The sequence below is a fragment of the Brachyhypopomus gauderio genome, chromosome 20 (genome assembly GCF_052324685.1).
Source record: "Brachyhypopomus gauderio isolate BG-103 chromosome 20, BGAUD_0.2, whole genome shotgun sequence".
Lineage (NCBI taxonomy): Eukaryota > Metazoa > Chordata > Actinopteri > Gymnotiformes > Hypopomidae > Brachyhypopomus > Brachyhypopomus gauderio.
In genome coordinates, this window is record NC_135230.1 from 1,460,001 (window position 1) to 1,481,113 (window position 21,113).

Sequence of the window (21,113 nt, forward strand, 5' to 3'; positions counted from 1 at the left end):
ATTTTGGTCAACCAGCAAATAAACGGACTAAGTGGAATACCACCAGCACGAGTATTAAGGTTGAACTAACTCCGAAAAGCAAGCAATATAAGCATAGAACTAGACTGAATAGATCTGTTTTTATGGATCGGTCACATTGTCACCGATACCCGATCTAGAATTTTTTCAGATATTAATATCGGAATCGGTGCATCCCTAATATTGACACATGTGCACGTTTTACTTTCAAGCTCCGCGCCCCCCCTGCAATAGCTCCGCGCCCCACCTAGGGGGCGCGCCCCCCACTTTGGGAACCACTGTACTAGCTGATCTATCTTGGGCAAGATTCCACAACATAATTAGCCAAATGTTCACCTCCGTTGCACATTCTGGAGTTAAACTGAAACCTCTGCACAATTTCACTTGGTTTGGGGTTAAAATGAGCTTTGAAATAGTTAACCAACTACTTTTCTCCTGGCCATTGTGAGCTTACTATGCTTCTCATTAAGCTATACGTAAAAATCCAACTTGTAGCAGGAATTATAACCCACACATATCCAATGACCTGATGTAATGTTCTCATTAAAATAATGTGGAATTATAACCCACACATATCCAATGACCTGATGTAATGTTCTCATTAAAATAATGTGGAATTATAACCCACACATATCCAATGACCTGATGTAATGTTCTCATTAAAATAATGTGGAATTATAACCCACAAATATCCAATGACCTGATGTAATGTTCTCATTAAAATAATGTTTTGTTGACCTCACTGGACATATTTTAACTGAATGATGCTTTGATTAACAGATCAACAGTGCTTCGTCCTTGGTGTCTCTGGGCACGCTCATTGGAGGTGTTTCCACAGCAACCATTTCCAGTATTCCATCCTCTCAGCTTCAGATTGTATCCCAGAATCCAACATTCGTCAACAACATTCTGACAGCACCAACGATTCTGCAGGAGACATTTGTTCAGAAGGTAAACACACACACACACACACACACACACACACACACACGAAATCCTGCTCCAAACACAGTCTTTGTCAGTCTGAGTATTTCTGCAATAAATTATACACACACAGTACAACTTGGTAACCATCACACACTACTACAAGTGTTTTGTATGTATGAAGTAATATGAACTGTAAACTCCATTTGGTATAATTTAATGAGAATCTGGAGTTTAATTGTTTCTCTTTTTCAGATCGTTTCTTCAAACCCACTCCAAGCAGTGGTGAACGTTCCGGACTCACTGGCGACGTACATCCCAGCTGTGTCCCTGGTGTCTGTGAACATCGTGCACATTTCAGTCATTAACATGAAGACATGGAATCGAGACCAGGTAACACCACACACACTCAAGTACAGAAGAGTTTAATGTTTCCCTCATCAATACACTGACATGTTAACAAGTCGTTTATAATGCTGGTCTAGCTTTGTAAAAGTTATAATGTTCGTGTATTTGTAATTTTTCTAGGCTAAGGTGTTGATTGGAAAAGCGATTAGTGTCACTTCAAATCCAGATGAGTGAGTTAAATGCTAACAGTCTCACACACACACACACACACACACAATAACACATATTCACACTTACACATTCTCTCACACACAAACACACTCATATATACACATTCACTCACACACATACACATTCACTCACACATACTCACAAATACACATGTGGGAGCGGGCCCAGGTTTAATGGTCACGGTTCGCTACTGCTATATACACATCTCTCTGGCTCCAGACCAGAGGTGGGTAGAGTATTCAACATTTTTACTCAAGTAAAAGTAAAAGTATGCATCCAAAACTTTACTTGAGTAAAAGTTAAAAAAGTATTTTGATTATAAGCTACTCAAGTAGTGAGTAAATGCAGAGTACTGTCTCAACTGTGTCAATAAATTACATCATGGAAAATTGAATTACTGGAGACTTTTAATGATAACAAAAATAATTTATTATAAATAAATATAATATATAAATATAAATATTAATTATAAATTATATGTATTTTTGTTTGTTCCTAATTATTAGGCCTGTGTAACTTCAATGTGTTTCACAAACGCACTGAGGAGACTGTCAGCCAATACGTGTAGCTACAAGTTGATGTCAAATAAATAATCATATATTGCTAGTGTGTACACTCACAGAGTTTGAACTGGTTTTTAGTATTGCACTGTGTTGCATTTAATAATTACATCATACAAAATTATGCCTCCAGTTGTAACAGATATATATCATTACACAAATAAGTCAAAATTATATATACGGCAAACTTATCGCAACGTGTTTCCTATAATTTGACGTTGAGTTCTTGTAGGCTGAAATGTCCACACGTTTTGGCGCACACAACTGACAGCGCATTATATAACTGTCCTTTTTACATGTTTGTAATGTAAACATTGGCTGTATGAGGTCAGGGATGCTCGGTAGGTTTTTCTGTTACTTTCTTGCTGCCGGTGGAGAAAGTTTGCGTATGCGATCACGTGACTGACCGGCTTCATTTGATTGGTCACACATACTCCGGTGAAAAGACGTTGGTCAGTCTTCTCACTGAAAAGACGAATTATTTACAAAAGTAAAGTAATGGTAATGCGCGGCGCAAATCCGATTGTAACAGAGAAAAAGTCACGTTTTTCTCACCACATATTTACTCAAGTAAAAGTAGAAGTCTTTCATATTAAAACTACTCTCACAAGTAACTTTTTTCCAAAAATCTACTTGAGTAAATGTAACGCGTTCCTACCCACCTCTGATCCAGACGTGCTGTGGATCACAAAAATTCTTAAGATGCTGAGTGTGTGTGTGTGTGTGTGTGTGTGTGTGTGTGTGTGTGTGTGTGTGTGTGTGTGTGTGTGTGTGTATTTGTGTGTCTCTCTGTTTCCAGTTTGCCGGTGACGTTACTCCAGGGATTTACGAGCAGTTCACTTCGGAATTTCCCTACGGAGACGATCACACAGGTGGTGAAAGCCTGTCGTCCACGATCAGGCAGAATCAAGGTCTCTCTGCAAGAGTCACAGGTACACAGGCCGACATTTAATAACCTCATAGCTGCTATGTATTAGGACAAATGCAACATTTATTAGTAAAACAGTGTTTAATTTAAATTAAAAGGCAGACAGTGATCAATTGTAATCAAGTGAATCAAATAATACACTGTAAGCCCGTATAAGTTGAGTTTACTTAAGTTGGTATTACTTAAAACATAAAGTTGTTTTGCCTAAAGGGATAAGTTGAGTTTAGTAAAAAATTTAAGTAATGTGCAATGAAAATGTAAGTCAGTATTACTTAAAATATAAAGTTGGTTTGCATCAAGGGTACAATGCAGGGCAGTCGTGGCCTGGCAGTTAGGGAACTGGTGACCGGAGGGTCGTGGGTTCGATTCCCAGACTTGAGGCCATGACTGAGGTGCCTGATTGTGTGGTGGTTCTCCGAGAAGAAATTTTTTGGGGCAGTCATGGCCTGGTCTTGGGTAGGGGTCTTGCTAGGGAACAAGGCCCTTAACCCTCAATTGCTCACTTGTATAAAAATGAGATCAAAATGTAAGTCGCTCTGGATAAGGGCGTCTGCCAAATGCCATAAATGTAAGTAGAATTAATGGGTAAAGCGATTAGGATAACAAGTACAGAAAAGTTCCATCATTGTAAATGTGCCGTATTTTGTCAATTGTGATTTTTACACCGCAATTGAAATTTGTCCTCCGCTTTTAACCCATCTGTGCAGTCAGAACACACACACACACACACACTAGTGATTACTAGGGGGCTGTGGATCACACGTGCCCAGAGCGGTGGGCAGCCCTAGCCCGGCGCCTGGGGAGAAGTTGGGGTTAGGTACCTTGCTCAAGGGCACCTCAGTCATGGCCTCAGGTCTGGGAATCGAATCCACGACCCTCTGGTCACAAGACCAGTTCCCTAACCAGCAGGCCATGACTGACTCCTTAGTATCTTGAGTTCAAGAAATAAAATATTGATTTATATTTTATTTTCTTTTTTACTTTGATTACAAACATTTAGTGAAAAAGAAAGACAAAATACTTTGTCTTATTTCTGTTCAGTAGTATTTACTTAAAATTACTTATACATTACAGTAATTTACATTAACCACTACTTACACACTGAGAAAATGACTTCTCTAAACTACTACTGGTACTAAAGACATTCTGACAGTAAGTAAAAGAGAACATGAATTGTAGGCCATAATGTGGACACCACAAACAGCACACGAGCAAAAACAAACACAGAAACATGTAGTTTCACACTACAAGTTGATTTTTTAAAGTCTGAAGTTTGGGTGGCAGTTCACGACTACCAATTTTGAGCATTACTTGCTGCATGAAGCAGAAAGTGTTGTTCATGCCCTTAGGGTAGACCAGGTGAAGGGCATAGATGAGACCGAAAAGAAGACAGACGGCCTGGGGTAGATTGGCCAAGTTGTCCATCACCACAATTCTATATGGTTCACTTGTTGCAAAAGCCGTGAGAATATCCGTCAACAAATAAGGTTAATATTAAAAGAAAACACAGCTCGTAAACAGCCTAAGCTACCGATTAAAACGCAGCAGGTTAAAAAATCGGCCGCATTGGTTAAAACAAACTGCAACTTGGACTTGTGTTTTGCCTATATGTGTCTGCCTGGCCTGACTACAAACAGCAAGCTAACAAAATGGTGGAAAAGTGTTCAACAATAAAGTTTTTAAGTTGATCAGTTGAAAACATTTAATTTTCAGTTCATTAAACTTATAATTGTTAGTAAATTTCAGTGTGTGCAAATATGAGTACAATATACTTAGATTTGATAGTAATGCAATAAAACTTAAATATTTATGTACATTGAAATTAAACAGTTGAGTAGATATAAAATCCGGGTTTACAGTGTATAATAATAAAAACAAACTTTATAATGATGTAAAAGGCCATCAGATAATTTATAAAAAAAGATTACATTGAAAAAAAAAAGTTAATTTGAAGAATATATTGAATAATTAAAAAATAATTACTTATTTATGGTAAAAGTCAATTTACACATGGGACATTGTATATTGAAAAACTGAGAAGGATTCTCGATGTGTTCTGTACTGCAGCTGACCAGCATGTACAACTATGTGAAAGGCGACACATCTTTCACCTTCAGTGATGTCCATCCTGATATGCTCCTCTACTACGAGTGAGTAACACACACACACACACACACACACACACACACACACACACACACACACACACACACACACACACACGCATCTGATACATTGCCTGTACTACAGGTGTATAAAACACACATGGACAAAACTATTATTTAAATAATCCAAACAAATATGTGGCAATAGTGTGTATTGGAATGCTCAAACATGAACTGACATATATTAATAATGTAATTAACTAATTAATGAAATGCTCTTTCACTGAATTATGAATCTTTAATGAGACATTGTTTTGTTCTTATTTGTACTTTTGTGAAACATTCAAATTACTTTCTTTTCATCTTTCCATCACTAGTCATGTTAGTATAATTCGTTTAATTAGTTTGATTTAATCCATTAAGTCATATTACAGGTTTATAGCCTCTATTGTAATGTTTATAATTTGGTGCTGTGTGTGTGTGTGTGTGTGTTTTAGTTATGGCAAAGTGCAGAACTGCACCTCATATTTCATATATCTTGGAGAAGCAGATTTCTCTATTCCATCCAGAGCCCTCAACAAACAGCAAACTCTGTTCAACTATGCACGGACATGTCTGGTAAACACACACACACACGCACACACACATTTACACACACACACACACACACACACATACACTCACACACACTCTCTCTCTCTCACACACACACACGCACTCACACAGTCAGGGCTGGCCCCAGGGCGGCTCCTCCAGTCGCCACCAGGAGGAGCCCGCGAGTCAGACCACAGGCTAATCAGCGGTGATGGCACGCACCTGTCATCCTGTGTTTTTAAGGACGACAGACGCAGTGCCTCACCGCTGAGTTGTCTGCTTCATGTCGTCAACCTCAAGCCATCTCTCTAGTGTCTTTGCTTGGTGTCTCGCCACCCTGCCTCTTGCTCGTTTCAGTTGTTTTGTTTGTATCCCTGTCCATTTGAGTACTTACCTCCTGCGCCGCTCCCTGGCCTCTCTCAAGTTTTCCTCCCGCTGTTATTCTTCCTGTCCGTTTTGTTTTGGTTTTTGGGAAGGGTTTTGTGTTCCTCGCGGCGTTTGTCAGCTAGCCAGCTACCTCCCCTGGCGTCCTTGGTTTTCTTTTTGGTTTTCTGTTTGTTCTCTACGCGTTGAGTATTCCGCGATCGTTTTCTGTTTTGCCCCTTTATACGCGTCGAGTTTCTCCGCCTATATATAGCCTATATATAACTTATTTATATACACACCACATTGTGTTTTTTTTTGTTCTAGGGTATTTCTGGCTTTAGTCTGAGCAACAGTCATGTGGGAATTCTGGGTAATATGATCTGCACACTAGACTCCTCCTACATCCAGAACTCTGACCCACTCATCATAGAGAAGCTGAAGAACTGTAGAGACCTGACTGCCTCTCAGGTCACGGGTATACAGACACTGCTCTTCAGTGGTAACACGCACTACGGGTGAGACACATTCAACTTTATGGAGCATGCCAATGAGAAAATGGTGTTATTAGGGAGAAAGGGTAGTTGTTATTAAAGATCAAGTCAAATTTAGTGAATCCTGGTGAGTTTTAAAAGGTATGAATCTCTCGTTTTTATCAGATTCACCATCGCAAAAACATAAGCCGTAAGATTACCTGCTTTAAGTAGGTATGTTACAAAAAAATTAAATGGCAAATTTAAATCACACCACTGGATAGAGCTTTTAAATACAAACAGAACAACACCATCCATGTTAAGCCTGGTTTAAGCCTTTATATTTGACGCAGCACGAGTGGCGTGAGCAGCGCGAGGGTCCGCACGCCGAAAATGACGTAATCGCGGTGGCTCAACCCATTACAATTTCAAGCATTTTTAGCCTAAATTCCAGCACTACTGCAACATTAAAATTGGTCAGGTAAATGTTCATTCCCGTTTTTGAGGGGTGTTTCTTTATACTACCACATATCGCTTCGGACAACACTGCAAAAAGAATGTGATGCAGCAAGTAGCCTCCGCCGTTCGCGCAGGTGTACAGAGTCGCGCACTACGGTCACGCCAGGCAGAAGGGGGGTAAAAACTTTTCTACTGTCCGCAAATCTGAAGGCGGAATGAACCGCAAGTCAATCAAATGACACCGCCATCATCCATCCAGCGCTGATGAGCGCCAGTGAGAATAATATTTCGGCCACAAAACAGATAGCACGCGCGTGTGTGGTTTATTATGATTTGACGGATTTTTTCCCCAAAAAAATCAAGTGACGGAGACCTTTAACCCATGACTCTACCTCTTCGTCTTTGTCATCCTTTAAGGTAAAATAATCCCACACAACTGACCGATAACTTCAAATTTACACGGCGGTCCGAGATGCCACGGAGCTAAATTGGGGCAGAAACTACGCTCGTGTGCTGAAGGTGTGCTGGAAAATGCGGACCGGATTTTACTCTCACTAGCAAAAACTGGAATGGATTATCTAAATGGGTGCGCAGGAAAACCGGGATCGGACTTAAAAAAACTGGATCGGGAGTCTGGATCGGCATTTTCTCGTGTCTGCCGATCCGATACCGATACGCATTTTTTGCTAATATCGGCGGCCGATCCGATCCAAATATCGGATCGGGACAACCCTACCATATATAGTACACATGTAGTGTTCAGAACCATATATAGTACACATGTAGTGTTCAGAACCATATATAGAACACATGTAGTGTTCAGAACCATATATAGAACACATGTAATGTTCAGAACTATATATAGAATACATGTAATGTTCAGAACCATATATAGAACACATGTAGTGTTCAGAAACATATATACAACACATGTAGTGTTCAGAAACATATATACAACACATGTAGCGTTCAGAACCATATATAGAACACATGTAGCGTTCAGAACCATATATAGAACACATGTAGCGTTCAGAACCATATATAGAACACATGTAATGTTCAGAACCATATATAGAACACATGTAGTGTTCAGAGCCATATATAGAACACATGTAGTGTTCAGAACCTTATATAGAATACATGTAGTGTTCAGAACCATATATAGAACACATGTAGTGTTCAGAACCATATATAGAACACATGTAGTGTTCAGAACCATATATAGAATATATGTAATGTGCAGAACCTTATATAGAATACATGTAATGTTCAGAACCTTATATAGAATACATGTAATGTTCAGAACCATATATAGAACACATGTAGTGTTCAGAACCATATATAGAACACATGTAGTGTTCAGAACCATATATAGAACACATGTAATGTTCAGAACCATATATAGAACACATGTAATGTTCAGAACCATATATAGAACACATGTAGTGTTCAGAACCATATAGAGAACACATGTAATGTTCAGAACCATATATAGAACACATGTAATGTTCAGAACCATATATAGAACACATGTAATGTTCAGAACCATATATAGAATACATGTAATGTTCAGAACCATATATAGAACACATGTAATGTTCAGAACCATATATAGAACACATGTAATGTTCAGAACCATATATAGAACACAGGGAAAAAGGGGGATTTAATAGAGAAGGTGCACAACCCAACATTCGTGACCTGGTCTAAATTAAGGAAACAATAACTAGCAGTCAGCTGATACAAAGACAAGACACGTATAGACGGACAAACTGCCCTCAGGTGTTGGGAATTGTAATAGGCCCCGCCCACCTGAGGGACGGACACATGAAATACTGCTGCTGTGGAAAGAGGCGGCCAGCAGGGGGCCCGTATTGTGACACGTGGAATACATTTGACAGAGTTCTGATTGTTTGTTTGTTTCAGCTTTTGTATATTTGTTCCATGAGCTGCTATGATAGAAAAATGAAAAAGAATGAGATTTAAATTTTTATATTAAGAAAGTGATTTAAAACAGTGATAATCCTAGATCACCTTGATACTAGATTTCTTAAAGCAAGCTAAACTATATATGTTCCTAAGCAAATAACGTAAAAAAAATCCTTTTCCATATTTTGATTTGGCCCAGTATGTGGTGAATAGGTGAAGTTGTATAGTGTTTATGTGTAACATAAATACTGGTGGGTGACCTCATGAACTCATTAATGTTTATTAGTGTTTCAGCAGCATAGTGTCTTACCTAGAGTGTTCTTCTGTGCTCAGAAATCCCTCAACATGGAATCTACAGACTCTACAGCAGTTAGACCCCTTGCCCCTCCACTTGAATCAGGACTTCTGGGCTCGGTTCACCTCTGTATGTAACCTCTTCATTTCCTAAATGTTGTAGAATGTGTTGCATTGTTTTTATTTGTTCATTTATGTAATTACAAATTTTGTGTGTTTATTCTTGAAGACTGTAAAAAAGACATTTCTGCAGTCATTCATGCCAGCCCTGAGAACAAAGAAGACCCCAGTAACAAAGCTACAAAATTTATTTACTGCATGCAACTCAAATATGCAAAGGCACAGACGTGAACTAGGTATCAGAGCAAACACTCCCACAATGACACATTCTACATCACATAGGGTTAGATTATGTCCTCCAAACTTTACAGTTAATTCCCATCCGCCCCTCCACCCCCAACATGCTCACACTAACAAACATATATTGTGGGGTTATTTAGCTAAGCATTATAGCTGTCAATGAAGGATATCACAGAAATGGATCTCTTTGTCTCTCTGTGTCTGACAGGATGCACTGTGGGTGAGATCACAGAAAGAATCATTGCAGATGAATCATTCCCTGTTGATTACAGTTCCACCCAGTTTGATCTGTGTCTGAATGTATCCACACTAATAAGTAATCTGGCAGATATAACTTTGAAAGTGGTGGATATCAGCATGGAGAGGATCATTCTGGACAAATTAAACCAGGTCAGCTTTGATATTTTCAGTACAATTTGCTGTGATAGTTCATGACGAGGATGTTGATTTGTGTGTTTTTGGTTCAGAGTTGTTGTAGATGTGTGTGTGTGTCTGTGTGTGTGTGTGTGTATTGCAGGTGTATCCATCGGGGCTTGGGGTGGCAGCATGTATTAAACTCTAAGGCGTATTTGTTTTTGATTGTGTGTGTGTGTGTATTGCAGGCATATCCCTCAGGCCTTGGGGACAGTGTGCTTCAGCAACTGGGCTCCACGTCTCGTGTGGCCAACGTCAGTGAGATCTACACTTGGAACATCACCACGATCGACACACTGTCCTCTTTAATGAACCCAACTAATGGAGCCTGGACTTCAGAGCAGGTAACACGTGCTTCAGTCTATTGAAAGTAATGGGCATGTCATTAGGCTTAGTATTGTACTGGGTGAGGTTAAGGTTAGTATTGTACTGGATGGTGTTTAGGTTAGTTTTGAAGTGGTCAGGGTTAAGTTTAGTACTGTACTGTTTGGTGTTTAGGTTATTATTGTAGTGGGCTGGGATAGGGTTTTGTATTTTACTCTACAGTGTTAGTGCTAGGATCTTATGGGGTAGGATTGGTGTTATTACTGTACTAGGATTCAGGTATTTTAGTGTTACTGTTAGGGCAATAGTTCAGGTATTTCCTGCAGATGATCAAATTATGACAAACAGAATATGTGACCAATTTATCCTATGCATGTGTGTGTGTGTGTGTGTGTGTGTAGATTGATGCAATAATTAGGGTATATCTAAGTGTGGCTGGTCAAACTCTGGGATCTGCTGAATTGAATGCAATCGGCTCCAATATCTGTTCTTTGAGCGTCAGTGTACTTGAGAGCATCACTGCAGACAACCTAAAGTGAGTACACACACACACACACACACACACACACACACACACACACACACACACACACACACACACACACACAACACAATCGCATGCACACACAAATATCAACACAAGAACTATATTTCCCAGCTCAGCTAAACAATGTAATGTCTTGCTTAGATTTTCTAAATGCAAGTTTTCAGTACCAGTCTTTCTCCTCTGCAATCCCTACACCTCTTGGTCATTATACTTCTCCCACTAACAATACAGCTATGAGAACTCTCTACATGTCACGTCTCCCAGTCAGACACGTGTACTGGCTCCCAGTTACACTGCACATTAAGTTTATTCTCTTCTTGCTGAAAGGTGTAACTAAGCCGAGCCTTCAGCCATTCTGTAAAATAAACATGACCAAATAAAAGTGATTTTATGTTAGATGTAATGCCATCTAGTTTTAGGGCTCTTCTAATATCTATCAACTTGTTCCCTTTTGAAACAGCACAATAGCTGAACACTGCCTCTCCATAAGAATTTAGATCAGATAAGAGAGAAATTCAGAAAAAGTCTATCTCTAGATAAGTTTGTCCTCTCATCCTACTTCATGAGGTCTTTTTCCTCCTAGCGTGGTTCCTCTATCAGGTACTCTAACGTAGTTGCTTAGATGTTCCCAGGACTGCACTCTTCTGAACTTTAAGACTGACTACATGATCATGTATATTCGGTTATTTTTAATTGTACACTCCAAATGATGTTGCTGCATGTTGTATACGTCATGTCCACAAGGCTGTTTGTGTTGTTTTTAACTCTGCAGGAATGCAAAACCTATGAATTTGTTATCATGCTCAATGGATCAGAAAATAGTTCTGTACAACATCGCCAACATCTCGTTCAGCGATATGCGAAGCAACAGCACTGAATATTACGTGCTCATCGCACCTTTCCTCGGTAAAACATACACACACAAACATATGAATTCACATATAGATAGATATATACACACACATATGTACACAATCGTATATTACTGTGTTTGTGGGGTATTTTGATGTGATTTTTTGAAGGCTCAAGAGTCAATGAGGATTATGGTGTGAAACAAAGAAATTACATATAGGAGAATGTGTATATTGTGTATATTGAGATATATTGAGAGACAGACAGAGAGTGAGAGAGAGAGAGAGAGTGAGAGGTTGCATACAGTCAGAGTGAGGGAGAGATTTCTCCAAACCTAATGTGACATCCTACCATCTCTGTCCCACCATCTCCACTCCAACGTTTGCCTTCTCAGAATTCCTGTAGTCGTAGTTTTACAGAGAACTGGATTTGTCAGCTTGAACTCACAGCTGGTTTTAACATTAATGTGGTTGTGTCAGCTTTCCCTGTGAAATCACAGATGGATTGTTGTTTTATCTCCCTTGGTTAGGTGGAGCTCCAGTTGCAGATATTCAAGAACTTTCTACACAGAACATCAGCATGGATATCAACACGTTCTTGAGTTTGAACTTTACAGTGGTGATGGTATGAAACACATGAAAATAGAATATAATTTCCGTATTAATACCATGAAACAGTTTTGGACTGAAAAAAATTGTGTGTTTTTGTGTATAAGGAATTGAGTGTCAGTACAGTTCGGTATCTACTGGGGGTAAATCTACCAGACCTAAAGCTGTTTGAGAACACCACACTGGTCCAGTCCTGGGAGGCACAGCAGTTACAGTCTCAGCTGGACACCCTGAACATCGGTCTGACTGGTGGAAAGCCCGACTTGATCACCACCACCCTCACAACTGTCACTATGGGTGTCAACGTAACAAGAAATGATACCATATTCAGTACTACTACAAATTTCAGTAGCACTCCTGTCAACACTACTGGTAATCTCAACAATACTACAGCTCATGTGAACACCACCAGTCTCAGCAGCACCAACATGACTACCAAGAACACAGAGACTGGTGTCAACGCTACTACAAATGCTACAGCTATTCAAAACACCACTTCTATCCCCCCTGCCAATGTCAACACTACTACAGCTCAAGTGAACACCACCAGTCTCAGCAGCACCAACATGACTACCAAGAACACAGTGACAGGTGACAACGCTACTACTAATGCTGGTCCTATTCACAACACCACTTTGATTCCCCCACAAACACACTAACACTACAGATTTACATTATGTCCTCCAGTCTTTAAATGTCCTCACAAATGTAGCAAAAACATAGTTCATGGTCTTCATTACTGACAAAAACAAATAGTGGTTAATGTTAGATTCAGTGCTTGCAATGCATAATAGCCCTGTCAATGAAGGATATCACAGAAATGGATCTCTTCTCTCTGTGTCTGACAGGATGCACTGTGGGTGAGATCACAGAAGCAATCATTGCAGAGCCATCATTCCCTGCTGGTTACAGTTCCACCCAGTTTGATCTGTGTCTGGATTTACCCACACTAATAAGATATCTGAAAGATATAATTCAGAAAGTGGTGGATATCATCACAAAGAGGATCATTCTGGAAAAATTAAACCAGGTCAGCTTTGCTAAGTATTATTTTGAGTATTATTAGCTCTGATAGTGTGGGGTTGATGGTTGTGGCTATGTGTGTGTCTGTGTTCACGTGTTTCCAACAGTATTCTATTATTATTTACACTTTACCAATATAGTACGTTTGTTTGCATGGGATGTATGTTTTGTCATATCTAGGCATATTCTAGACTTACATCAACAGGGAGTGATGTGTTTCAGTGTTGTTCTTGTGTGTGTGTGTGTGTGTGTGTGTGTGTGTGTGTGTGTGTGTGTGTGTGTGTGTGTGTGTGTGTGTGTGTATTGCAGGTATCTATCGGGGCTTGGGGTGGCAGCATGTATTAAACTCTATAAGGCGTATTTGTTTTTGATTGCGTGTGTGTGTGTGTGTGTGTGTGTGTGTGTATTGCAGGCATATCCCTCAGGCCTTGGGGACAGTGTGCTTCAGCTACTGGGCTCCACGTCTCGTGTGGCCAACGTCAGTGAGATCTACACTTGGAACATCACCACGATCGACACACTGTCCTCTTTAATGAACACAACTGATGGAGCCTGGACTTCAGAGCAGGTAAAACGTGCTTCAGTCTATTGAAAGTAATGTGCAGGCCGTTAGGCTTAGTATTGTACTGGGTAAGGTTAAGGTTAGTATTGTACTGTGTGTGTTAGGGTTAGTAATATTGTACTGGGATGTGTTAGCGTTAGTATTATAATGGGTGTGTTGCGGTTAGTATAGTACTGGCTGTGTCAGGGTTAGTATTGTACTTGGTGGGGTTAGGGATAGTATTGTACTGGGTGGTGTTTAGGTTAGTTTTGAAGTGGTTAGGGTTAAGTTTAGTACTGTACTGTTTGGTGTTTAGGTTATTATTGTAGTGGGCTGGGTTAGGGTTTTGTATTTTACTCTACAGTGTTAGTGCATGGATCCTATGGGGTTGGATTGGGGTTAATACTGTACTTGGATTAAGGTATTTTAGGGTTACTGTTAGGGCAATATTTCAGGTATTTCCTGCAGATGATCAAATTATGACAAACAGAATATGTGACCAATTTATCCTGTGCATGTGTGTGCTTGTGTGTGTGGGTGTGTAGATTGATGCAATAATTATGGTATATCTAAGTGTGGCTGGTCAAACTCTGGGTTCTGCTGAATTGAATGCAATCGGCTCCAATCTCTGTTCTTTGAGCGTCAGTGTACTTAACAACATCACTGCTGACAACCTAAAGTGAGTATACACACACACACATACTCACACTCACACAATAACATGCACACACGAACATCAACACAAGAACTATGAAATGAAATGTGCCATATTTTGTCAATTGTGATTTTTACACCCCAATCGAAATTTGTCCTCCGCTTTTAACCCATCTGTGCATTCAGAACACACACACACACACTAGTGGTTACTAGGGGGCTGTGGATCACACGTGCCCAGAGCGGTGGGCAGCCCTAGCCCTGGCGCCCGGGGAGCAGTTGGGGTTAGGTGCCTTGCTCAAGGGCACCTCAGTCATGGCCTGTCTGGGAATCGAACCCACGACCCTCCGGTCACAAGACCAGTTCCCTAACCGCCAGGCCATGACTGCCCTAAAATATCAGGGGAGAGCGCGAACGCAGTCCCCCACTACCAGAAATTATGCAGTCGAGATTCCCGCATTTGGGGAATTCGCAAGGGTCAGCACAGCCTGAGTGCAATGGCTGAGCCTCACCTTGGGCGAACCACCTTCCTGATCATGGTCTCACCCCTGCCAGGTCTATATTTCCCCCTCACTATATTTCCCAGCTCAGCTAAGCAATGCAATGTCTTGCTTAGATTTTCTGAATGCAAGTTTTCAGTACCAGTCTTTCTCCTCTGCAATCCCTACACCTCTTGGTCATTATACTTCTCCCACTAACAATACAACTATGAGAACTCTCTACATGTCACGTCTCCCAGTCAGACACGTGTACTGGCTCCCAGTTACACTGCACATTAAGTTTATTCTCTTCTTGCTGACATGTGTAACTAAGCCGAGCCTTAAGCCCTTCTGTAAAATAAACCTGACCAAATGAGAGTGATTTTATATTAGATGTAATACCATCTAGTGTTAGGTCTCTTCTAATATCTATCAACTTGTTCCCTTTTGAAACAGCACAGTAGCTGAACACTGCCTCTCCATAAGATTTTAGATCAGATAAGAGAGAAATTCAGAAATGTCTATCTCTAGATAAGTTTGTCCTCTCATCCTACTCCATGAGGTCTTTTTCCTCCTAGCGTGGTTCCTCTATCAGGTACTCTAATGTAGTAGCTTAGATGTTCCCAGGACTGCACTCTTCTGAACTTCAAGACTGACTGCATGATCATGTATATTCGGTTATTTTTAATTGTACACTCCAAATGATATTGCTGCATGTTGTATACGTCAAGTCCACAAGGCTGTTTGTGTTGTTTTTAACTCTGCAGGAATGTAAAACATGTGAATTTGTTATCATGCTCAATGGATCAGAAAATAGTTCTGTACAACATCGCCAACATCTCGTTCAGCGATATGCGCAGTAACAGCACTGAATATTACGTGCTCATCGCACCTTTCCTCGGTAAAACATACACACACAAACATATGAATTCACATATAGATAGATATATACACACACATATGTACACAATCGTATATTACTGTGTTTGTGGGGTATTTTGATGTGATTTTTTGAAGGCTCAAGAGTCAATGAGGATTATGGTGTGAAACAAAGAAATTACATATAGGAGAATGTGTATATTGTGTATATTGAGATATATTGAGAGACAGACAGAGAGTGAGAGAGAGAGAGAGAGTGAGAGGTTGCATACAGTCAGAGTGAGGGAGAGATTTCTCCAAACCTAATGTGACATCCTACCATCTCTGTCCCACCATCTCCACTCCAACGTTTGCCTTCTCAGAATTCCTGTAGTCGTAGTTTTACAGAGAACTGGATTTGTCAGCTTGAACTCACAGCTGGTTTTAACATTAATGTGGTTGTGTCAGCTTTCCCTGTGAAATCACAGATGGATTGTTGTTTTATCTCCCTTGGTTAGGTGGAGCTCCAGTTGCAGATATTCAAGAACTTTCTACACAGAACATCAGCATGGATATCAACACGTTCTTGAGTTTGAACTTTACAGTGGTGATGGTATGAAACACATGGAAATAGAATATAATTTCCGTATTAATACCATGAAACAGTTTTGGACTGAAAAAAATTGTGTGTTTTTGTGTATAAGGAATTGAGTGTCAGTACAGTTCGGTATCTACTGGGGGTAAATCTACCAGACCTAAAGCTGTTTGAGAACACCACACTGGTCCAGTCCTGGGAGGCACAGCAGTTACAGTCTCAGCTGGACACCCTGAACATCGGTCTGACTGGTGGAAAGCCCGACTTGATCACCACCACCCTCACAACTGTCACTATGGGTGTCAACGTAACAAGAAATGATACCATATTCAGTACTACTACAAATTTCAGTAGCACTCCTGTCAACACTACTGGTAATCTCAACAATACTACAGCTCATGTGAACACCACCAGTCTCAGCAGCACCAACATGACTACCAAGAACACAGAGACTGGTGTCAACGCTACTACAAATGCTACAGCTATTCAAAACACCACTTCTATCCCCCCTGCCAATGTCAACACTACTACAGCTCAAGTGAACACCACCAGTCTCAGCAGCACCAACATGACTACCAAGAACACAGTGACAGGTGACAACGCTACTACTAATGCTGGTCCTATTCACAACACCACTTTGATTCCCCCACAAACACACTAACACTACAGATTTACATTATGTCCTCCAGTCTTTAAATGTCCTCACAAATGTAGCAAAAACATAGTTCATGGTCTTCATTACTGACAAAAACAAATAGTGGTTAATGTTAGATTCAGTGCTTGCAATGCATAATAGCCCTGTCAATGAAGGATATCACAGAAATGGATCTCTTCTCTCTGTGTCTGACAGGATGCACTGTGGGTGAGATCACAGAAGCAATCATTGCAGAGCCATCATTCCCTGCTGGTTACAGTTCCACCCAGTTTGATCTGTGTCTGGATTTACCCACACTAATAAGATATCTGAAAGATATAATTCAGAAAGTGGTGGATATCATCACAAAGAGGATCATTCTGGAAAAATTAAACCAGGTCAGCTTTGCTAAGTATTATTTTGAGTATTATTAGCTCTGATAGTGTGGGGTTGATGGTTGTGGCTATGTGTGTGTCTGTGTTCACGTGTTTCCAACAGTATTCTATTATTATTTACACTTTACCAATATAGTACGTTTGTTTGCATGGGATGTATGTTTTGTCATATCTAGGCATATTCTAGACTTACATCAACAGGGAGTGATGTGTTTCAGTGTTGTTCTTGTGTGTGTGTGTGTGTGTGTGTGTGTGTGTGTGTGTGTGTGTGTGTGTGTGTGTGTGTGTGTGTGTGTGTGTGTGTGTGTGTGTGTGTGTGTATTGCAGGTATCTATCGGGGCTTGGGGTGGCAGCATGTATTAAACTCTATAAGGCGTATTTGTTTTTGATTGCGTGTGTGTGTGTGTGTGTGTGTGTGTGTGTGTGTATTGCAGGCATATCCCTCAGGCCTTGGGGACAGTGTGCTTCAGCTACTGGGCTCCACGTCTCGTGTGGCCAACGTCAGTGAGATCTACACTTGGAACATCACCACGATCGACACACTGTCCTCTTTAATGAACACAACTGATGGAGCCTGGACTTCAGAGCAGGTAAAACGTGCTTCAGTCTATTGAAAGTAATGTGCAGGCCGTTAGGCTTAGTATTGTACTGGGTAAGGTTAAGGTTAGTATTGTACTGTGTGTGTTAGGGTTAGTAATATTGTACTGGGATGTGTTAGCGTTAGTATTATAATGGGTGTGTTGCGGTTAGTATAGTACTGGCTGTGTCAGGGTTAGTATTGTACTTGGTGGGGTTAGGGATAGTATTGTACTGGGTGGTGTTTAGGTTAGTTTTGAAGTGGTTAGGGTTAAGTTTAGTACTGTACTGTTTGGTGTTTAGGTTATTATTGTAGTGGGCTGGGTTAGGGTTTTGTATTTTACTCTACAGTGTTAGTGCATGGATCCTATGGGGTTGGATTGGGGTTAATACTGTACTTGGATTAAGGTATTTTAGGGTTACTGTTAGGGCAATATTTCAGGTATTTCCTGCAGATGATCAAATTATGACAAACAGAATATGTGACCAATTTATCCTGTGCATGTGTGTGCTTGTGTGTGTGGGTGTGTAGATTGATGCAATAATTATGGTATATCTAAGTGTGGCTGGTCAAACTCTGGGTTCTGCTGAATTGAATGCAATCGGCTCCAATCTCTGTTCTTTGAGCGTCAGTGTACTTAACAACATCAATGCTGACAACCTAAAGTGAGTATACACACACACACATACTCACACTCACACAATAACATGCACACACGAACATCAACACAAGAACTATGAAATGAAATGTGCCATATTTTGTCAATTGTGATTTTTACACCCCAATCGAAATTTGTCCTCCGCTTTTAACCCATCTGTGCATTCAGAACACACACACACACACTAGTGGTTACTAGGGGGCTGTGGATCACACGTGCCCAGAGCGGTGGGCAGCCCTAGCCCTGGCGCCCGGGGAGCAGTTGGGGTTAGGTGCCTTGCTCAAGGGCACCTCAGTCATGGCCTGTCTGGGAATCGAACCCACGACCCTCCGGTCACAAGACCAGTTCCCTAACCGCCAGGCCATGACTGCCCTGAAATATCAGGGGAGAGCGCGAACGCAGTCCCCCACTACCAGAAATTATGCAGTCGAGATTCCCGCATTTGGGGAATTCGCAAGGGTCAGCACAGCCTGAGTGCAATGGCTGAGCCTCACCTTGGGCGAACCACCTTCCTGATCATGGTCTCACCCCTGCCAGGTCTATATTTCCCCCTCACTATATTTCCCAGCTCAGCTAAGCAATGCAATGTCTTGCTTAGATTTTCTGAATGCAAGTTTTCAGTACCAGTCTTTCTCCTCTGCAATCCCTACACCTCTTGGTCATTATACTTCTCCCACTAACAATACAACTATGAGAACTCTCTACATGTCACGTCTCCCAGTCAGACACGTGTACTGGCTCCCAGTTACACTGCACATTAAGTTTATTCTCTTCTTGCTGACATGTGTAACTAAGCCGAGCCTTAAGCCCTTCTGTAAAATAAACCTGACCAAATGAGAGTGATTTTATATTAGATGTAATACCATCTAGTGTTAGGTCTCTTCTAATATCTATCAACTTGTTCCCTTTTGAAACAGCACAGTAGCTGAACACTGCCTCTCCATAAGATTTTAGATCAGATAAGAGAGAAATTCAGAAATGTCTATCTCTAGATAAGTTTGTCCTCTCATCCTACTCCATGAGGTCTTTTTCCTCCTAGCGTGGTTCCTCTATCAGGTACTCTAATGTAGTAGCTTAGATGTTCCCAGGACTGCACTCTTCTGAACTTCAAGACTGACTGCATGATCATGTATATTCGGTTATTTTTAATTGTACACTCCAAATGATATTGCTGCATGTTGTATACGTCAAGTCCACAAGGCTGTTTGTGTTGTTTTTAACTCTGCAGGAATGTAAAACATGTGAATTTGTTATCATGCTCAATGGATCAGAAAATAGTTCTGTACAACATCGCCAACATCTCGTTCAGCGATATGCGCAGTAACAGCACTGAATATTACGTGCTCATCGCACCTTTCCTCGGTAAAACATACACACACAAACATATGAATTCACATATAGATAGATATATACACACACATATGTACACAATCGTATATTACTGTGTTTGTGGGGTATTTTGATGTGATTTTTTGAAGGCTCAAGAGTCAATGAGGATTATGGTGTGAAACAAAGAAATTACATATAGGAGAATGTGTATATTGTGTATATTGAGATATATTGAGAGACAGACAGAGAGTGAGAGAGAGAGAGAGAGTGAGAGGTTGCATACAGTCAGAGTGAGGGAGAGATTTCTCCAAACCTAATGTGACATCCTTCCATCTCTGTCCCACCAGCTCCACTCCAACGTTTGCCTTCTCAGAATTCCTGTAGTCGTAGTTTTACAGAGAACTGGATTTGTCAGCTTGAACTCACAGCTGGTTTTAACATTAATGTGGTTGTGTCAGCTTTCCCTGTGAAATCACAGATGGATTGTTGTTTTATCTCCCTTGGTTAGGTGGAGCTCCAGTTGCAGATATTCAAGAACTTTCTACACAGAACATCAGCATGGATATCAACACGTTCTTGAGTTTGAACTTTGCAGTGGTGATGGTATGAAACACATGAAAATAGAATATAATTTCCGTATTAATACCATGAAACAGTTTTGGACTGAAAAAAATTGTGTGTTTTTGTGTATAAGGAATTGAGTGTCAGTACAGTTCGGTATCTACTGGGGGCAAATCTACCAGACCTAAAGCTGTTTGAGAACACCACACTGGTCCAGTCCTGGGAGGCACAGCAGTTACAGTCTCAGCTGGACACCCTGAACATCGGTCTGACTGGTGGAAAGCCCGACTTGATCACCACCACCCTCACAACTGTCACTATGGGTGTCAACGTAACAAGAAATGATACCATATTCAGTACTACTACAAATTTCAGTAGCACTCCTGTCAACACTACTGGTAATCTCAATAATACTACAGCTCATGTGAACACCACCAGTCTCAGCAGCACCAACATGACTACCAAGAACACAGAGACT

The 21,113-nt window shown here is 40.6% G+C and overlaps 2 non-coding genes across 2 annotated transcripts; both read right to left on the reverse strand.

The window, feature by feature from the left end:
* Positions 1-14,948: 14,948 nt before the first annotated feature.
* Positions 14,949-15,112, reverse strand: LOC143484699 (U1 spliceosomal RNA). The gene has a single exon (XR_013122695.1). It is a non-coding gene; the product is annotated as a U1 spliceosomal RNA (small nuclear RNA).
* Positions 15,113-19,126: 4,014 nt separating this feature from the next.
* Positions 19,127-19,290, reverse strand: LOC143484700 (U1 spliceosomal RNA). Its single transcript, XR_013122696.1, has one exon. It is a non-coding gene; the product is annotated as a U1 spliceosomal RNA (small nuclear RNA).
* Positions 19,291-21,113: the final 1,823 nt, after the last annotated feature.